At 45.1% G+C, this 16,454-nt stretch overlaps 1 long non-coding RNA gene across 1 annotated transcript; it reads left to right on the top strand.

Annotated features, from left to right (window-relative positions):
• The first annotated feature begins 12,889 nt into the window (after positions 1-12,889).
• LOC137230748 (uncharacterized) lies at positions 12,890-15,871 on the top strand. The gene is made up of 3 exons (XR_010946239.1): positions 12,890-13,900; positions 14,785-15,302; positions 15,673-15,871. It is a non-coding gene; the product is annotated as an uncharacterized lncRNA (long non-coding RNA).
• Positions 15,872-16,454: the final 583 nt, after the last annotated feature.

The raw sequence follows: 16,454 nt of genomic DNA, 5'->3' as shown, positions 1-16,454 counted from the left end.
TTTCCTCTGGAGTGCTCTTGCTATTTGAGGTTTTTTGTGGTTCCATACAAATTTTAGGGTTACTTTTTCTATTTCTGTGATAAATGCCATTGGTATTTTGATAGGATTGTGTTGAATCTATAGATGGCTTTGGGCAGTATAAATATTTTAACAATATTAATTCTTCTGATCCATGAACAGAGGATGTTTTTCCATTTGTGGCTTCTTCAATTTCTTTCAGCAAAGTCTTGTAGATTTTGTTGTATATGTCTTTCCCTTCCTTGGTTAAACTTATTCCTAAGTATTTTATTGTTTTTGATTGTAATTATAAATAGGATAATTTGATTTCTTTTTCAGATGTTTCATCATTTGTGTATGGAAATGCAACTGATTTCTGTATGTTGATTTTGTATTCTTCAACTTTACCAAAATTGTTGATTTCAGTTCCAACCATTTTTTTGTTGTCTTTGGAATTTTCTATGTAAAAATCATATCATCTACAAATAGTGATAATTTTATTTCTTATTTTCTGATTTAGCTGTATTTTATTTCTGTCTTACCTAATAGCTCTAGCTAGGACTTCCAGTACTATATTGAATAAGAGTGGTGAGAATGGGCATCCTTGTCTTGCTCCTGATCTTAGAGGAAAGGCTTTCAATTTTTTTCATTGAGTGTAATGTTAGCTGTGGATTTGTCATACATGGCCTTTATTATATTGAGGTATGTTCCTTCTATACCCAATTTGTTAAGGTTTTTTGTCATGAAAGGATGTTGTAAATATTTTATCAAATGTTTTTTCTGCATCTATTGAGATGCTCATGTGATTTTTATCTTTCCTTTTATTAATGTGATGTGTTACATTTATCGATTTGCATATGTTGAACCATCCCAGGGATAAATTCCTCTTGGTCATGGTGTATAATCCTTTTAATGTGTCTTGAATTTAGTTTGCTAATATTGTTTTGAAAAATTTTGCATTTATATTGGTCAGGGATTTTGGTCTACAGATTTCTTTTCTTGTGGTTTCCTTATCTGGCTTTGGAATCAGGGTAATGCTGGCCTCATAGAATGAGTTTGGAAATGTTCCCTTCTTCTCAATTTTATAGAAGAGTTTGAGAAGGATTGGTATTAATTCTTCTTTAAATATTTGGTAGAATTTTCCAGGGAAGCCCTCTGGCCCTGGTTTTCTCTGTTGGGAGATTTTCATTATTGATTGAATCTTGTTACTAGTTATAGAATATGTTCAGATTTTCTTTTTCTTCCTGATTCAGTCTTGGTAAGTTGTGTATTTCTAGAAATTTATCCATTTCTTCTAGGTTATCTAATTTGTTGACTTATAATTGTTCTTAGTAGTCTCTTTTGATCCTATGTATTTCTGTAGTATCAGTTGTAATGTCTCCTTTTTCATTTCTAATTTTATTTGAGTTTTCTCTCTTTTTTTAGTCAGTCTAGCTAAAGGTTGGTCAATTTTGTTTATCTTTTTGAAAAACCAGCTCTTACTTTTGTTGGTCCTTTCTACTGCTTTTCTGACCTTTACTTCATTTATCTTCACTCTGATCTTTATTATTTCCTTCCTTCTGCTAAATTTGAGCTTAATTTGTGCTTTTTTTCTAGTTCCTTCAGGTGTAAAGTTAGGTTGTTTATTTGAGGTATTTCTAATGTCTTAATATATGCATTTATTGCTATTAACTTTCCTCTCAGAACTGCATTTGCTGCATCCCATAAGTTTTGCTATGTTGTATTTCTATTTTCATTTCTTTTGAGATAATTTTTATTTCCCTTTTGATTTCTTCTTTGACCCATTGGTTATTCAAGTGTGTTGTTTAGTTTCCACATATTTGTAGATTTTCCAGCCTTCCTTTAGTTGATGATGTCTGGTTTCATACCATTGTTGTCAAAAAAGATAGTTGGTATGATTTCAATCTTAAATTTGCCCAGATTTGCTTTGTGTCCTATCATATGATCTATCCTGTAGAATGTTCCATGTGCTCTTGAGAAGAACGTGTATTCAGAATACACACTATATTATAAATAGAACAACAATATAAAGTTGTTCTCTATATATCTAATTCCATTTGCTCCAAAGTATGTTTCAATTCCAACATTTCCTTGTTGATTTTCTGTCTGGATGATCTATCTATTGCTGACAGTGGGGTATTGAAATGTCCTACTCTTATTGTATTGTTGTCTATTTATCCCTTTAGATCTGTTAGTATTAATATATTTTGGTGCTTTGATATTGGGTACATATATAATATTTACGATTGTTATATCTTCTTGAAGTTTGACCCCTTATCATATTATAATGATCTTCTTTGTCTCTTGTTGTCATTTTAGGCTTAAAGTCTACTTTGTCTGACATAAATATGGCTACCCCTGCTTTCTTTTGGTTTCCACTTACATGGAATATCTTCCATCTCTTCACTTTGGGCCTATATGTGTTTTTAGAGCTGAAATGAGTCTCCTGTAAGCAGCATATAGTTGGGTCTTGTTTTTTTTTGGGGGGGGGGGTTGTTTTGTTTTGTTTTTAATCCATCCAGCCACTCTGTGCCTTTTGATTGGTGAATTCAACCCATTCACCTTTAGAGTGATTATTGATATATAAGGCCTTACTACTGCCATCTTATCATTTGCCTTCTGGTTATTTTGTATCTCTATTGTTCCTTTCTTCCCTCTGTTTCTGTCTACCTGTGTAAATTGGTGCTTTTCTATGGTTATGTGCTCAGACTTCCCTCTTTTTATGTTTTGTGACTTTATTCTAGATTTTAGCTTTGTGGTCACCATGAGGATTACAAAAAAAACCTCAAAGATAAAGTAGTCCATTTTATGCTGACAGTAACTTATCTTCATTCTCCTATAAAATTCCACCCTTTTATTCCTCTCCCTTTATATTTTTGATGCCACAATTTACCTCCTTTTATACTGTGATTTAATTAACAAATTATGGTAACTATAGTTATTTTTAATGCTCTTCTCCTTTAACCTTTTACTATAATAAAGTGATGAAAACACCATTCTAATATAGTTACAATTTTCTAATTTTGACTTTTTATTTTTCACCTTTACCAGAGTATTGTGTACTTTCCTTTTATGTCACTAATTATCATCTTTTCATTTCAGCCAGAAGGACACATTTCAGCATTTCTTGTGAGGCAGGTCTAGTGGTGGTGAGCTCCCTCAGCTTTTGTTTGTCTGGGAAAACCTTTCTTTCTTCTTCATATATGAAGGACAACTTTGCCAGATAAAGTATTCTTAGTTGGCAACTTTTCTCTTTCAACACTATGAATATGTCATTCCACTCTCTCCTGGCCTCAGGAGAGTTTCTTCTGAGAAATCCACTGATAGTCTAATAGGGGATCCTTTGTAGGTTGCTTTCTTTTCTTCCAAGGCTGCCTTTAAGATTCATTCTCTGTCACTAATTTTTGACAGTTTCATTATAACGTGTCTTGGAAAAGGTCTTTTTACATTGCGATAATAGGGTGTTCTATGAACTTCATGGACTTGTATTTCCATTTCCTTCCCCAGGTTTGGAAAATTCTCATCTCTAAATAAACTTTCTGCACCCCTCTTCCTCTCTTCTCCTTCTGGTATACTAACTATTCTTATATTTGTCTTTCCAATTAAATTTTATAACTTGTAGATCTTCTTCACCTTTTAAAAGTCTTAGCCTCTTCTGACTGAATTATTTCTAAATTCCTATCCTCCAAGGCACTTATTCTTTCTTCCATCTGATCTGCCCTGTTGCCTATGCTCTCTAATGCATCCTTTATCTCATGCATTGAATTCTTCAGCCCCAAGATCCCTGTTTGGTTCTTTTTTATAATTTCAATAACCTAGATAAAGAACTCCTGTTCAATGATTTTATTCCTGGGTTCATTGAATTGCCTGAGTTTTCTTGTACCTGGTTGAATTTCTTCATAAATTATGAATTTATTCATAATTTCTTTATCATTTAGAAAGCAATGTTCTGTGCCTTTGAATTTGGTTGCTGGAGAATTATCATTTTCTTTTTGTGAAATCGTATTTCCTTTATTTTTCATAGTGTTTGATAATATGCACTTCTGCTTTCACACTTGAAGTAGCGGGCTCCGTCCTTAGTTAAGTATTTATTTACTTTGGTTTTTACAGTTCAATAGGCTGACAATTAGAAACCTTTCTTTTGTATTCCAGAAGGTGGCGAAGTTGCTGAAGTTTTTGATTTCTCCTACTGGAGCTGTTTCTCAGGGCTGCAGTCAAGGGCACACACAAGGAGCTGGCAGCAGACTGGGGAGAGGTGTGGGCTTAGCATCTGGGGCTTTGGGGGTGTCCATAGCCCTCACAGGGGGAATCCTTGAGTGGAGGACTCCCAGAGGTCCATAGTTGACAACCAGCTGAAGGTCCCAAGCATACAACAGGAAATGTGTTCCTTCAATGCCCTTTGATATTCTTGTCTGCCTCCTTCCTCTTTCCTCTCCCTCCCCCAAGTCACAGAGGTCCCTCCTCAGAAATCTGGGTGCTGCTGGAGAGAAATGGGTCCCTCCAGCTGCAACCAGGGTAGCAGAGCAGTCTGTCACTCACCACTTTTGCTTTCCATCTCCTCTGCTGGAGAGGTAGCCGCTGCAACTGCTCAGTTGTCCAGTGTGTTGCAGTGTCACCCTCAGGAAGGGGGCTGCCTTGGCCATGTCCTCCCTCTCCTCTGCCTCCAAACTCATCCCTTTCCCACTCTGATAGCATGCTAGTTTCTCCCATCAGGCAGGCTGGACCTCCACAAATTCTCTGTCTCCTGTAGTGTCTGCCCAGCTTTGCACTCTCCAGGCTCCCATTTTCCTAATCATGGTAAGTGGGGTGGGGCAGGCTTACCGACTCTCTTGGATTCGCAGCCCCCTCTGAGGTCCTATCTACCCACTTTTGGATGTGCAGGTGGTGTCCTGCTTTACCGTGCAGACACACTTTTGTTCAGTTATAGATGCCCCATTAGTTGTAAATCAAAAGGGAGAGAAGGGAAATAGTCAAACCATGTGATGCTGATGTCACTCCCCTCCCTATGCTTTAATAGGGTTTTAACAACCAAACAGGTATCTCTGTTAAAAATAAGTATGAACTAGACAAGGTTATATCATTCGCAGTATTGAAAAATAAGTCCCAGGCACCAATTGAGACCCTAGATTGGCCTAGCCGCCCCGGGAGGGGTGATAAAAACCACGACTAATTGGAACCAGCTATTTGTCTTCCATACTCTGACCATGACAGACCCATCTTTCCTTTAGAAGCATTGACCACCGGAGAAATACTCGTTACCTTGTGGCTAGAAATGAGAATTTAAAAGAAGCACATGACTACTGTAGAGGTGGTATCCCTTCTTCCCTTGAGTTAGCTCTCCCAGGCCAGCTAAGAACAGGTACATGAGGAAAGGAGCTAAGAGTTATGACATAATCATATTCAGATCTGCCCACAAACAACAGCCCAGGGGAGTAGGCCCTGCTCACCTGAGTCACTATGCCCATATAATACAGCCATAGCATCTGGTTTTGACATGAGTTCTTCAAAGACTTTTGTAATTAGTTTCCCTGGCATGGGCTCTTTTTTCCAACCATACCCTAGACTTTGTCAGGGTAGTTAGGGCTACTTTATCTATTGCCCTTTTCTCTGGTTTCCTGGTATCTAGGCTGCTGTATGGCAGTGGGTTCCAGAGTCAAGAAAGCACAAGCCCAGTGGTGGCCCAGAGGCAGTAAGTGTCTTACTGGGCCAGTTCTGCATTATTCCAGGAGTCATGCCAGAAGGATATAGAACATACTGTTTCAGCATATCCAACATTCCTGAATTAAATCCCTTTCTAATTAAAAATAATAAATAAAGAAATACACACACACACACACACACACACACACGCAAAAGATAAATCCCTTCCTAATTAAAATACGTATAGTGGTACCTTATTTTTTCAAACCCAACTCAAATGTCTCTTACTTCTTGAAAGCTTCCTGCATATCCAAGAAAACATTTTTCATTCTTTGACTTCTTTGGCATTTTGTACCTTTCTTTCAGCACTGACCACAATAGTTATTGGTAAGCTTGTCTTTTCAAAGTTATTATTTATTTATATATTTTTGGCTGTGTTGGGTCTTCATTGCTGCATGCGGGCTTGCTCTAGTTGCCGCGAGCAGGGGCTACTCTTGGTTGCGGTGCACGGGCTTCTCATTGCGGTGGCTTCTCTTGTTGCGGAGCACGGACTCTAGGCTCGCAGGCTTCAGTAGTTGTGGCACACGGGCTCAGCAGTGGCTTGCAGGCTCTAGGGAGCAGGCTCAGTAGTTGTGGCGCATGGGCTTAGTTGCTCTGCGGCATGTGGGATCTTCCCAGATCAGGGCTCGAACCCATGTCCCCTGCATTGGCAGGTGGACTCAACCACTGTGCCACCAGGGAAGTTCCTCAAAGTTATTAAATCATGAGTTCCTTCAGCACAGGAACTAGCCTGGCCTCTAATCCCACCCTGAACTTAACACAATTCCTTGAACCCAGTAAATGATCAATAAATATTTGTTGAAATACTTGAATTGGAGTGTGGCTTTTAAAATTTTGAAGGTTTGTTACAGAAGAAAACAGAAATATAAAATAAAGAAAACACAGTCTGCAAAAATGGCAATAGGTGACAAAGGGCATAACAAGCAGAAACGGAAAAACAACTTGCCCTCATGGAACACAAATAACTATCCTTCTGTTCTCAACAAAAACAACAAAGAGATATTATCAAGACTATAGGTTCTGGTTCAAAATGACCACGTAGGTGGATCCTGAGCTCACCTCCTCGTATGGACACACCAAATCTACAGCTATATATGGAACAATTAACTCTGAAAAAACAACCACCAAAACCCAAACTAGCTGCTGAGTGACTTCTACACATCAGGCAAACTAGGAAATTCCCACACTAAAGGAGTCAGGAGAGGCTGAGACACACCCTTGACGTTACCCCACCCCTGGCACGGCTACCTACAATTGGGAGGGAACTCTCACAAACTCAAGTCTCTCCCTGAGGAGTAAAGGCTTTGAACCCCACATCTAGTACCCCAATTTTTAAGAGCTAGACCTGAAAGACAAGCCCCTAAAACAGCTAGCTTTGAATACCATGAGACCTACAAGGCAATGGTGAACTGAGAAACAGCCTACAGGACTTGCCTATGCAGATTCACCCACCCCAGGGCCCAGCACAGAGGCAGCTGACTGAAAAGTGCCCAGGCTTTCTGTGAAAGACACTTATTTGCTTAACTTACACCGTTAGCCTGAGGGACAGTCATCTAATTTAACATACGTCTAGGGGCCTACTGAAACAGTCTCCAAAGACAGAGATTGGTGGGTGCCATGTTTGCGCTCTCCCTCTGCCCTGCTCCAGCTCACGGTACGTCCCAGAAAGGAGCCTGTACCCTTGTCTGTTGCCTGGGTTTCTGCGGCTGTGGCTTTTTGATGGCCTGGCTCTGGTGGCCAGTGGGGCTTCCGTTTGTGGGTCCCATGAGACTGGTACAACAGAGGGACAGTTCTTAGCCAGTTACCACCAGCAGGGCATAGCACAGACAGCTTACTGACACACAGCCTCAGTCTTTCTGTGCAAGAGGCCTATTTGCTCATCCTGGAGCTTTGGCCTAAGGGGCAGGATTCTGGTTTGGCACACACCTGGAGGATACCGAAGGGTTCTTCATGCTCTCCCTCTGTCTCACTCCAGCCTGCTGGTATCTCCCAGAGAGGAGCTTGTCGCCTGGAGTCCCACTTTTGTGGCTGCTGCCCAGGGGACACTTCTAGATTGCCTGGTCCTGGTGGCCAGTGGGGCTTATGCTCATGGGCCCCATAGGACTATAATCAATGGAGACAGTTCTTAGCCAGCTACCACCCCCAGGACTCAGCAGAGAGGCAACGGACTAAGGAGCCCATGGAAGAGCCCTGTTAGCTCATCTTCCCAGCTGTGGCCTGAGGACCAGTCTTCTAACTAAACACACATCTAAGGGCTGACTGTGATTCTATCCAGAGACCTCAGAGGGCAGGCCCGATCCTCTGCTGTGCTCCAGAGTGCCAGAATCTCTCAGAGGGGAGCTTGTACATGTGTCTGGTGCCCAGTTTGGGGGGAGGGGCTGCTGCCCAAGGGATGCCCCTTGATTGCCTTCATCTGGTGAGCAGTGGAGCTTGCGTTCATGAATTCAATGGGATGGTAGCAAAGAAAGAAACAGTTCCTAACCGGCCATCACCCCACGGCTCAGTACAGAAGGAGAAGACAGAAATGCCCAACTCCTGTTGCAAATAAATTCATTAAGAAGGAGCCCTCTTGGGACTTTCCTGGCGGTCAAGGTGTTAAGACTCCATGCTTCCACTGCAGGGGGCATGGGTTCGATCCCTGGTCGGGGAACTAAAATCCCAGCTGCCGCAGTGCAGCCAGAAGGTGAAAAAAAAAAAAAAGAAGAAGAAGGAGGAGGCCTGTTGAGGAGTGGCCAAGATGCAAGATGGTGGAGGAAGAAGACCTTCAGCTCACCTCCTCCCACAGGCACGCCAAAATGACAACTATTTACAGAGAAACTGTTGATGAGAAAAAACCAGAAGACTAGCCGAAAAGATCTTCTACAACTAAAAATACAAAGAAGGAACCCCAACAAGACAGGTAGGCAGGGTAGAGTCATGATATAGTCAAGAACCACACCCACGGGTGGGTGACCCACAAATGGAAGGATAATTACAACTGCAGAGTTTCTCCCGAAGCAGCGACGGGTCCAGGCCCCACATCAGGCTCCCCAGTCTGGGGGTCCTGAACTAGTAAGAGGAGCCCCAATAATGTTTGGCTTTAAGGCCAGCAGGGCTTATTTTAGGAGATCCGTAGGGCTGTGGGAAATAGAGAATCTACTCTTACAGAGCACACACCAAATCTCACAGCTCCTGGACCCAGTGCAGAAGCAGTAATTTGAAACGAACCTGGATCAGACCCACCTGCTGATCTTGGAAGGCCTCTCAGAGAGGCAAGAGGCAACTGGAGCTCACGCTGGGGACATAGACACTGGCAGCAGCCATTTTGGGGAGCGTGTTCTACCACGTGGACACTGGTGCCCGCAGGTGCCATTTTAGAATCCTCTCCCTAGCTTATTAGCACTGGGATCTACCCCGCAACCCTCACCAGCCTGTTGGCACCAGTACTAGGATCCCTCCAGCCAAGCAGCTCGCCAGGCAGGGACACAGCCCCACCCATCAGCAGCAGGCTTGCTGCCTTGAGAGGCCCTGGGCCCACAGCTGCCCCAGACCCAGCCCTTTAAGACAAACTGGCTCGCTTAGTGGAACAAAAGGGACTTCAGGGTCAGGTAGAGCTGTTTTAGAGTTCATAAAGAACAATCTGAACTTCAGTTACTTAAACTTTAGAGCTTCAATTTCCAAAACTGAATGATGGAAAATTACAATCTACCTTGTGAGGATTAGAGATAATATACACAAAACTCCAAGCAGACTATTTAACATACAATAGAAACACAAAATGTTTATCATTCACTTCAAAGCAAAAATGGCAAAATGATTCTTAATGATTGATTGTGGCTTCCTGGTACACTGTCATGAGAACAGTATGAGTTTGTGCTTTGACTCAAGGCCCATGGCCCAGGGTCGGTGAGAAATCTCTGTCTCGGGCTCAGTTAGAGAAGCTGAGTCACATTTAATTGTCATCTTCAAATTAAAACTCCTACTTGAGGGAAGGAATGGTAAATGGAGAGAGTAAAGTCTAGTTCCATTAACTCTCCTGAATCTGTGAATCAATCACTGAGTTAAGTCCAAACAATTGACAACCGTTCAGCCAAAAAAAAAGGTATTTTACAAAAATCTGGAACAGTGTTCACCACAGGCAAAGACAGAAGGCAACTAGCTATGGAGAGGAGATGACAATCTTAAAAGAAATAGGAGGTTACTGCAAAAAAAAAAAAAAAAAATCAGTGTCAAAAGACTAAAGATGAATATTTACTGGTGGTTTTGTGACTGGTTCCCACTGTACTACCTGGGACATGCTTAAAGTAGTCGGAAAAATATTTGCAGAAATACTACATTTTGGATCAACAGGGCAGCAAGTATCAAAGTGGACAGCTGACGCCAGATGCCTAATTAGCATACCTTTGCTTTTCCTTCAGAATAAGTACATTTATGGCAAATGTTCTCTACTCTTTTGCCTGGCATTCATAAGGCAGAAGCATAAACAGCAGTTCAACTACGTCATTACAATTACACCGTCAGTTAATATTACAAAAGGCAGTTAAGTCACATTTCCGTGTTAAATGCAATTATTTTAAAAATACACCTTTATTTTATTTCTTGGCTGGGCCATGTGGCATATGGGATCTCAGTTCCCCAACCAGAGATCGAACCCATGCCCCCTGCAATGGAAGCGTGGAGTCTTAACCACTGGACCACCAGGGAAGTCCCTGCAATTATGTTTTATTACAAATATTACAATAAAGGATAGATCTCTCAAAAAATCATGTAATAGGTCATTAATACCATTCTAAATAAATAAACAAAAATTTTAAAAACTGTTTTACTCCTAGTATGGTAAATGTTGCTTGATAAAACCTACATAAACAAACTTATGCTTAGGGTACTACCATATGATCCAGCATTCCCACTACTGGACATATATCCAGAGAAAACCATAATTAGAAAATGTACCTGCACCCCAATGTTCACTGCAGCACTATTTACAATAGCCGAGACATGGAAGCAACCTAAATGTCCATCAGCAGAGGAATGGATAAAAAAAAAAGAGATGTGGTACTGGGAATTCCCTGGCAGTCCAGTGGTTAGGGTTCTGCACTTCCACTGCAGGGGGCACGGGTCAATCCCTGGTCAGGGAACTAAATCCCACAAGTTGCACGCTGCAACAACAACAACAAAAAAGATGTGGTACATATATACAATGAAATATTACTCAGCCATAAAAAAAATGAAATAATGCCATTAGCAGCAACATGGATGGACCTAGAGATTATCATACTGAGTGAAGTAAGTCAGAGAAAGACAAATATCATATGATATCACTCATATGTGGAATCTAATTTTTAAGAATGATACAAATGAACTTACTTACAAAACAGAAACATACACACAGATATTGAAAACAAACTTATGTGATAATCTATATGAGAAAACAATCTGAAAAAGAATTAATATATGTATATGTATAACTGGATCACTTTGCTGTACACCTGAAACTAACACATTTTATTTTATTTATTTATTTTTTAAACATCTTTATTGGAGTATAATTGCTTTACAATGGTGTTAGTTTCTGCTTTATAACAAAGTGAATCAGCTATACATATACATATGTCCCCATATCTCTTCCCTCTTGCATCTCCCTCCCTCCCACCCTCCCTATCCCACCCCTCTAGGCGGTCACAAAACACCGAGCTGATCTCCCTGTGCTATTCGGCTGCTTCCCACTAGCTATCTATTTTACGTTTGGTAGTGTATATATGTCCATGCCAGTCTCTCACTTTGTCCCAGCTTACCCTTCCCCCTCTCCGTATCCTCAAGTTCATTCTCTAGTAGGTCTGTAACACAACATTTTAAATCAACTATAATCCAATAAAAATTTTTTAAAAATTATCCTTAGGGTCCTCACTAATTCTAAGACTATGTACATATAATATTGATTCAAAATGTTTTGAGAATGGATGAGTCATCTCCTGGGGCAGGACTAAGGGAGACAGTGTGACAAAGAATGCTCAAGGCAGGAGAGGGGTCGGGGCAAACACCAGGTCCTGGGTGTGGCTCTCAAGGTCTCAGGACCCGAGAGCAGTGTTTCAGATACAGAAAGCTCAGTGTTGGGTCATCCCCATCCGCCAGGAGGTTCACTTTTTCCCCTCACAATCTGTGTCAGACCCTCCTGCTAGAGTACGCGATCTTGCCCCAGTTCGCACTCCCATAGTGGGTCCGATTTCTGGGGAAGTCAACCAGGGTCACCGAGATTCTCGGTTAAGAGTCCGCACGGGCCGTGACTGATTCTTCCCAGACCCCCTGGATCCAGATCACGGCGCCCTAACCCTTCCTCTTGCTGCTCTCGGGGACGGGGAGGGGGTGGACGGACCCGGGAGAGCGGGATCAAGAGAGAAACGGCATTTGTGGAGGAAGAGCTAAGGGACAGCCTGGCCGGAGCTGAGGACCCCGGGGAAAGCCTCTTCTGCCCCGACCCTTCCGCCACCTGGACCCGGGCCCGGCCCTCCCCCGTGTCCCGCCCCCTCCTCTCGCCCACCCCTAAAGTCGCGGCCTCTCTCTGTCCCGCTGTCCCTTTCCCCTCTTCTCTACCCCCCTCACCCTCTCCTCCCCTCCCGGCCGCGTAGACCTCGGCCCCGGCACCAGTGCGGGGGTGGGGAGATGGGGGCTCTCAGCGCGTCCCCACCGCCATGCTCCCACTCTCTGCAGTGTTTCAACACTGCGTCCCAGCCGGTGGCCGGGAGCCCTGGTATTTCACCAGGAGCCTGAACACCTGCGCGGCTACTACAACCAGAGCGAACCCTGTGAGCGACCCGTGCCTGGTTCCAGGTCATGACCCGCATCCCAACAGATGGACCGCGGTCGCCCCGAGCTTCGCTGGGAGGCTGCGGCACCCGCCCGCCCAGCCCCTTCCACCCGGAAGGAGCCCGCGGCTTCTTTCACCCGGTTTCATTTTCAGTTTAGGCCAGCAGTCCCCAACTTTTTTGCACCAGGAACCGGTTTTGTGTAAGACAAATTTTCGTTCGGGAGCAGGGGAGCGCGGATGGTTCCGGTGGTAATGCGAGCGATGGGGAGCAGCAGATGAAGCTTCGCTAGCGCGCTGCTCACCTCCTGCTGAGCGGCCCTGTTGCTAACAAGCCGGGGACCGGGACCGGTCAGCAGCCCAGGGGTTGCGGACCCCTGGTTTAGGCTATAATCACTGCCCAGAGGTCCGGGAGAGGCTGGCTTTGGGGCGGGGCTAAGTGGGCAGGGCTTAACGTGGGCGGGGTTGTGTGGGCGTGGTTGGTCGGGGGCGGGGCCAGGGTCTCAGACACATGAGTGGTTTGGTGGACGCGATCCGTCCCGTGTTGCGCGCCTCCTCCGCTGGGTACAGTGAATAAGACGCCTCTGATGGCGCCGGTTACCTCGCCCTGAACGACGGCGCGGTCTGAGCTCGCGGAGGGCAGGGCGGCTCACATCACCCGCGCGAGCGGGAGGCAGCCGGTGAGGCGGAGCGGCACAGGAACTACCTGGAGCGGGAGTGCGTGGAGTGGTACCCCAGACACCTGGAGAATCTGACAGGACGGGGACGCTGAAGCGGATCTCCCCGACCTCCCCTTGGGCTGGGGCTAGTTTCCCACAAGGGGGAAAAGTGGAATCAGCGTCAGAATACCGCCCCTCCTGCTGCTCTGTAGAAGGAGAAGTCCACCTAGATTTTCATCTTCTGTACTACAGAGCGACTGGCCCAGAGGGCTCGCCTTTCTTTCTTTATTCCTTTTTTTTTCTATTTTTGTTTTTATTTTTAATTATCATACATTAAAATTGACTCTTTTTGATGTACAATTTCATAAATTTTAACACATGCATAGATTCGTACAACCATCACCATAATCCAATATATAAATAGAACAGTTTAGTCACCCCCAAAACACTCTCTCAGGCTTCCCTTTTGTGTTCACATCCTCCGCCCCACCTCCAACTCCTGGCAACCACTAATCTGTTCTCCACCACTACGGTTCTGTCTTTTTGAGACTGCTACATAAACCAAATAATACAATATAATTTTTAACGTTGGTTTCCTTAAAGGACTGTTAAGGAACACAGTCCCTCGCAATGGAGGGGGAGACGATCCCTGAAACGACTGATCAGCTGTTCCCTTTGACCCCGGCAGCTGTCTTGTGAACCACGACCTTCTCTCTCAAGCTCTTGTTCTTTGCCTGAGGACATCCTTGGAGGCCTGATTCCGGTATATCTAAGTCATTCACCCTCTACCCCGGTCAGGAACAGCAGTCTGTGTTCTCCTTCTTAGAGACTTGGAGCCTCCTACCACAGGCTCTCACCCTGATTTTAGAACTTTCCAAGGAGTAGAAGATTATCCCAGATTCGCCAGTCCAGGCTGATGTCTGGGGTTTCTGCTTCCTCCTTCTAAACCAATTGTCCTGTCCATTCTCAGGATGGGCAAGAGTGCTGCTTCAGTGGCCTGTGAAGGTAACCCAAAGTGGGAATTTTCTGAGCCTTCCTCCTCAGAATCCCCAAAGATGCACGTAGCCCACCACCTCATCTCTGCCCCTGAGGTCACCCTGAGGTGCTGGGCCCTGGGCTTCTACCCTGCAGATATCGCTCTGAGCTGGCAGTGTGACAGGAAGGTCCAGATCCAGGACATGGAACTTGCGGAGACAAGGGCTTTCCAGAAGTGGGTGGCCATGGGCATGCCTTTAGGAGAGGAGCTGAGATACGTCTGCTTAGTGCAACAAGCCCACCACCCTGAGATGGTATAAGGAGGGGGCTAAGAGGTGGAGCTTCTCAGAGAAAGCAGAAGCCCTTCTGGACACCTTCAGCAAGGTCAGGGCTCAAGCCTGAGGTCTGGGCCCCTCATCTCACCATCCCCACCATGGGCATCTTTTTTGGCCTGGTTCTGTTTGTGGTCCCTGCTGTGGTGACTAGAACTGTGATGTGAAGGAGGAAGCAGGTCAGGTAGGGAAGGGAGGGAGGGGATCCGAGTTTTCTTATCCCATTGGAGGGTTTTAAGCCTTAGGTAGAAGTTGGCCCTGCCTCATTAATGGGAAATATGATCCACACACAGGTACTTGCCCAGTCTGGAGCTAATTGCTAACCCTTATTTTTTTGTAGAGCACTTGTGAGAATGAAAGACAAAATTTTCACCTTGATAATTCTGGTGTGCGGACCTGATCCCTGACACTCAAAGATCGGAGGGGAAGGTCCCCGCTGAGGACAGACGTCCAGGAGGGCATTTGGTCCAATTCTTCTACATCCCCTTTCTTCATGTTTCCCCATCCTGCCCTGAGTCTTCAGTCACAGTTCTAGGAACTTCTCTGTAGTCCAGGACTGGGGGGTTTGTCTAGGATCTCATGGTCCAGTCTTCTCCCTGGCCTCCCACGTGATGTTTACTTCCCACAGCCAAAAAACAGGAGGGAGCTCTGCTCAGGCTGCACTAAGTTTGGGTGGGGATGGGGGTTGATCCCTGAGAACCGTGGGAGGGTGTAGGCAGGAGCCCATGGCCGGGACCTCACCCAGCCCATAATTTCTCCCTTAGTCACATCTCTGGGCTTTGACCACATCCTGTTTTTGCTCTACCCCAGTCAGTGAAAATGATCAGTGCTCTGATGTGTCTTTCACAGATCCTAAAGGTGAGAGCCTGGGGGCCTGGAGTGAGGGAGGGGTTGGAGCAGAGGGGACATAACAGGGTTATGGAGATTCTTTGAGTGGGACATTCTGAGCACGCGTGGACTGTTGAGAATGTCAACAGTTAGTGACTGGCCTGAATTTGTTCGCGGTTGTTTTCTTCTGCGGTGTGAGACAGCTGCCTCTGTGTGAGACCAGTGATGCAAAATTTGTTCACTCTCTTGCCATGTGACATCAAGGTCCCCTGACCTCTTTTCTCGCAGCTGGTATCTGAATGTGTGTGTTCCTATTAGCATCACGTGAGGAGGTTGGGAGACTGGCCCACCCCTGCCCACCAGGACCCCCTCTCCACATGACCTGTGTTCTCTTCCCTAGTCAGCTTTCCTGTTCCATCAGAGGCAGCGCTGGGCCATCTCCATCCCTGACTTGACCCCACGTTGTACTAATAATGTTTTACTTCCTTATGGAAAATAAAAAACCGGATATGAATTTCTCGTTTCTAATTTGTGTCTTGTGGGGTTGATGGGTTAATAAAGGAGAAGAGGGGCTTCCCTGGTGGCGCAGTGGTTGAGAGTCCGCCTGCCGATGCAGGGGACACGGGTTGGTGCCCCGGTCCGGGAAGATCCCACATGCCGCAGAGCGGCTGGACCCGTGAGCTATGGCCGCTGAGCCTGCACGTCCGGAGCCTGTGCTCCACAATGGGAGAGGCCACAACAGTGAGAGGCCCGCGTACCGCAAAAAAAATAAATAAAGGAGAAGATTCCTAAAGTTTGAGGCGGGAAGTAAACGGAAGCACTGAGAACCTTCCAGCATGCACGTGTTTGCTGTTGGGGGCCGGGGTGGGATGGGGAAGACTGAAGAGCGAGCGTGGACGGGGCGTGCATCAGTGCCCAGTGCACCAGTGCTCAGTGCATCCTGGGCTTGGGTGTGGTCACTCCTCGGCTGGGTCATCTTCTCTTCTCCTTTGTCCTTGTCCCTTTGGTAGAGCCTTGTCCCACCAGCACCTGTGATCACAGGGACTTAGACATCACCTTGTTCCCGTCCTGTTTCTAGGACCATGGGCAGTGAGGGCTTCATGTAGCTGGGTCAGCCTAGGTTCAGGCCTGGGTCCGGCCCTCAGCTCCCATCTTCTGTGTGTTTATGTTTTGCCTCTGTGG

This window comes from Pseudorca crassidens, chromosome 9, assembly GCF_039906515.1.
Source record: "Pseudorca crassidens isolate mPseCra1 chromosome 9, mPseCra1.hap1, whole genome shotgun sequence".
Lineage (NCBI taxonomy): Eukaryota > Metazoa > Chordata > Mammalia > Artiodactyla > Delphinidae > Pseudorca > Pseudorca crassidens.
Note: the sequence above shows the minus strand (reverse complement) of the source record. Positions and strands in the feature narration are given on the sequence as shown.